This window comes from Anastrepha ludens, chromosome X (genome assembly GCF_028408465.1).
Source record: "Anastrepha ludens isolate Willacy chromosome X, idAnaLude1.1, whole genome shotgun sequence".
Classification (NCBI taxonomy): Eukaryota; Metazoa; Arthropoda; class Insecta; order Diptera; family Tephritidae; genus Anastrepha; species Anastrepha ludens.
In genome coordinates, this window is record NC_071503.1 from 60596449 (window position 1) to 60601461 (window position 5013).

At 36.5% G+C, this 5013-nt stretch overlaps 1 long non-coding RNA gene across 1 annotated transcript; it reads right to left on the bottom strand.

Annotated features, from left to right (window-relative positions):
* Positions 1-3990: 3990 nt before the first annotated feature.
* Positions 3991-4781, bottom strand: LOC128869156 (uncharacterized). The gene is made up of 3 exons (XR_008455208.1): positions 4706-4781; positions 4375-4635; positions 3991-4312 (listed from the first exon to the last, which is right to left on the bottom strand). It is a non-coding gene; the product is annotated as an uncharacterized LOC128869156 (long non-coding RNA).
* Between the last annotated feature and the right edge of the window lie 232 nt (positions 4782-5013).

Sequence of the window (5013 nt, forward strand, 5' to 3'; positions counted from 1 at the left end):
ACTGATCAAAATTCACTTGGGAGTGGCCAGGACGATTCTTCTACATATGGTTCAAGCAGCTCACAACTTCCGCGATTAGCCCACGTATCCTCTGGGTAGCTTCCGAACACCCGTTCGGGAGTGAGCTAAGTGAAAAGGGGAAGCATTCCTGGATAGCTGTGGTAAAAATCCCCTCAATGAAAAGCATAACAAAGCCTCGGATGAGAACTACCTTTACTGATGACGACCCCTGCAAACGAAATAAGGAATAATTTGAGGGCATGCACCTGAAATGTCCGGTCCTTTATTGGGGGAGGTGCCTCTGCCCGGCTGGTTGATGTCCTCGTGAGAGTAAAGGCTGACATCACTGCCATTCCAGAAATGCGATGGACGTGGCAAACTCTCCGAGCCGTTTGATACCAAACGAGGTTTCAGACTGGGTGACTCGCTGTCGTGTGACTTCTTTAACCTGATGTTGGAGAGCACCGTACGAGCAGCAGAACTTAATCCCTCACACACAATATTTTATAAGAGCGTACAATTGTTGGCGTATGGTGATGATATTGACATCAGCGGCCTTTACAACCGCACTGTTAGTTCTGCCTTCTCCAAACTGGATAAAAAGGCAAAGCGAATGGTTCTGGTGGTGAACGAGGACAAAACGAGGAGGTACTTCGTCTTCAAACAAACAGTCGGCGCACTCGCGTATCGGCACCCAAACAAAAACTAACACTCTTAAAAAAAAAAAAACCGCACTATTTCAAAACCGCATAAAAAGAGAATCTACTGTATTGGCAAATTGTTGTATGATTATAAGTTGAACATGCCTAACGTAGAATACTGAGTTGTTTTTAAATTAATTAATGCATGCTTCATATTTCAAAGGTTCATTGCATGAGCTGCACAAGCTGACAACAAGCATTTTTCGGCATGTGCCTAAATTGTTTGTCCGCACACTCAGTGGAATCAAATTACATTTCTCTTTGTTGCTAAAATTTGTTAAATAAACGTTAAGTAAACATGTGTTATAGAATATGTAGAAATAAGTAAAATAAGTATAAAAACTCGACCATATCTTAATGATCAATCAATAAATATTTGACAATACAACCTGCCGGTTATCCAGCATTGGTTATCAAACAGAAAATCGTCTTTTATTTATTACAAAATAATTCAACGCGAAATATTCAAATACTGACTATTTTCGAATGGTCGAAAAGATTGGCCTACGAGCGGCTCGTTTTATTGGGTAGTCGAAAAAGTCTTTTCGTATTTCTAATCAAACTTCAACTCATTTTGTTTTATATTGATAACGAACTTTATTAAACCAAATATGTACCATTTTGGTCGACCACCTTTGCGAAAAGTAATTTTCACAGTCTTCTCTTGAAGCCAACTTTACTCCATTAAGGGAGTTCTGCAGTGACCGAAAGAAATGGTAGTGCGATGGTGCAAGGTCAGGGCTATATGGTGGATGCATCAAAACTTCCCAACCAAGCTCTCCCAGTTTTTGCCGAGTCATCAAAGATGTGTGTGGCCTAGCGTTGTCCTGATGGAAGACGACGCTCTTTCTGCTGATCAGTTCTGGCAGTTTTTTTTCGATTGTTTGCTTCAATCTCATCAGTTGTTGACAGTAAAGTGTAGAATCAATCGTTCGAGCAGGCTGGAGCAGCTCATAGTGGATGATTCCTTTCCAATCCCACCAAACACACAGCATAACCTTTCGAGGCGTCAATCCTGGCTTTGCGACCATTTGTTGAGCTTCGCCACCCTTGCACCATGATCTCTTTCGCATATTATTGTCGTATTTGATCCACTTTTCGTCTCCTGTTACCATTCGCTTCAAAAATGGTTCGATTTCATTTCGTTTCAGCAAAGAATCGCAGATGTTAATTCGGTCCATTAAATTTTTCACAGAAAATTCATGTGGTACCCAAACATCGAGCTTCTTTTTTAACCAGCCTTTTTTAAATGGTTCAAAACCGTTTGATGATGAATGTTTAGTGCCTTGGCGATGTCATGGTAGCTTATGTAACTGTCCTGGTCAGTCTTTTCCATCATTTCATCGACTTTTTCAACGATAGGTCGACCGGAGCGAGGTGCATCTTTCACATCGAAATTTCCAGAACGGAAGCGAGCGAACCATTGATGTGCTAAACGAACTGATACAGCATTGTCTCCGTAAACTTCACAAATTTCATTGGTGGCTTGCGTGGCATTCTTCCCTTTTTTATGCAAAAATTAGAAAATATAGCGAATTTCTTCATTATTTTCACTCATTTTTGAACAGCTATAACTTTTTTTCAACTTCTCCGAATTTAATTTTTTTTTGGTTAAATGAAGCTTAAAATGTCACCTTTCTAACACCTTATGATATGACACAATGTGATTGGTAGCACTGGATATAGATGACTCCAACGACATCTATTGACGAAATACGAAAAGACTTTTTCGACTACCCAATATTAATGAAAGTAAAGGGTTTTTCAATAACAGGTGTTATTTTTAATAGCCCGCTATTTCGGTAGATGTCACTTTTGAAGCTGTAATTGTGTGATATTTGACAAGTAGAAACTACGCCATTAATAAGAATGGAACGATACACGCTTAAACAACGTACTAAAATTATTAAAATTCACTATAAAACTTATGAAAATTTGGCAGAGACGGTTCGTAAAACTCGAACATTTTTGGGTCATCGTGAAGCACCTTGTCGGACCGAAATACAGAAATTGATGAAAAAATTCGAGTTGTTGGGACAAGTTAGTGATGTGAAGAATAAAACCCGTGCACGTTGCTCAAGAACAGCCGAAAATATTGCTGTTGTAGCCGAAAGTGTTGAAGAAAACCCAAGTTTGACCATTCCTCCTCGTTTTTTTGCAATCAGGCATTCCACAAGCGTCATTACACCGTATTTTGAATAAAGATTTAGGTTCTAATTCTATAAAGTCAAGTTAACACAAGAACTCAAGCCGGCCGATCATCAACAACGTAGAGTCTGTTGATTGGGTCGTTGAAATGCATGAAAATGATCCGGAATGCCATCGAAAAATCATCTTGAGTGAGAGATGAATTGAGAAAATCGAGAGAAAATTAACGATTTTTTATGGCCGGAATTGGATGGTATTGATCTGAAAACAACGTTTATTTTAAACAAGACGGCGCTACGTGCCACACAAGCATTGAAACCACTTATCTTTTATCAAAATAACCACTCTTATTGGAAAACTCTTTACTTTGCTCGTAAATTATCAGCTCGAACTTAACAATGAATTTGTTTTTGTTATGATTTTTAATATTTGAAACTGTTCAGCGCCATCGCGGGTAAATAAACGGCCATGTTACAGCTGCGCCTATGGATGCATTTTGTTCTTGTAGTCGCTAGGCTTAGAAATTTAGTTTCAGAAACAAACGCATTTGGAGGCATAGAGTGAGTGTATACGGTTATATGTACATACATATGTATAAGCGAATATGCATTGTTTTGCTTAGAACAGAAACATCTCCGTACATACATTGTCCCAACATATGTATTCACATATGCATACATACATATATGTAAATGCATACGGCTTAGATGAGTTTTATTTGCATATATTAGGAATATGTTTGTTTATTTGCTATATTTATTTGTTAACTTTATATATGCGCTGTGTTATGAGGCAGGTCAAAATTTTTTCCTGCCCACATAAATATGGATGGTAGATGTTACATGTATTCAACACTTTGTTGTATCTACATATATGAATATACATAATAATTTAAAAAGTACAACATATTGTTGAACACTAACCCTTGATGTAAATGAATGTCGATGATGATGTCGATATTTTGAAATAATTTTGATAATACACTTAATATCAATACAATTTAGTTAATTTGATAGTTAAAATTTCACATCATGCTTGCATATATGTACTTAGAATTAATTTATTCATCTCACAAGAAATAATCTATGTGCGCATGCAAAATGCCGAACAAATAAGCATGAAGAAAAATGTACAAGTCTGCTGTTATTTTATTTTGCCTAACACCAAATCATGGCATTTTACATTTCAATGCAAACGCTATATTTAATTCTGTTGACTACGCTCCGCTATGTTAACTCTCTTATGTAAACTTTTCCAAGGCCATGATGAAATAACAAAAATTTCTTAGCCGCGTTTTGTTAGCATTTGACATTTAACCGGCTCATTCATTCCTGAGCCTTCTCTATGAATTTACGTTCTCTGCGTTGTGTACTACACAAAGCTAACGTTATAATGATATAACATAGATACGTGGCTATAAGGAGAACACATATAGGTATATGTATGTATATAAATTGGTTTACCTGTAGGGGAAAACTGTTTGATGATTTATAAATTAAAAGTGGATTTGTTCGCAAATACGTACATGAAATTAGTTAATTTCATTTAAAATGTTCAACTTCCTTCAAAGTGCCTCTTGGCAAAGTGATCCATTTGTAATGTAACCCCCAATTGAAGCTGCCGTACACCAAAGAACTTGCGTTCTATTCAAACGTATCGGGACTAGTGAAATCCATAACCGGTACTGTTTTCTTGCTTCACTGCATGGACAATAGCTCAAGTCCACTGCTGGTTGACTTCAATATTTCATCGCTTTCCGCAGCATATGCATCTATCATACCAAGATCTGAAACATAAATTGAAAAATATAAGATATAAATATTGCATACTTCTAAACAACTTTTTAAAATACTTACACAAATTAAACTAATTATTATTATTTTAGTTTTTTTTAAATACTTCAGGCAAATTGCCTGAAGTGTTCTTTATTATTCTGTGGTTTATTACGAACTGACCTTTTAAAATTTATAATTATAATTTAAACTAACTTGAAAGCCTTTTCTTAGGAAATCACCTAGACATATCGTCAGCGGTTTTTATGTGAACGGATATTAGTGAAATAGGAATATTTCGTAAACAAGTGCAGAATATACTTTTGTATGTACGTTCATATATATATATGTACATATATATATAAGTGGCGCTTACACCCTTTTTGGGTGTT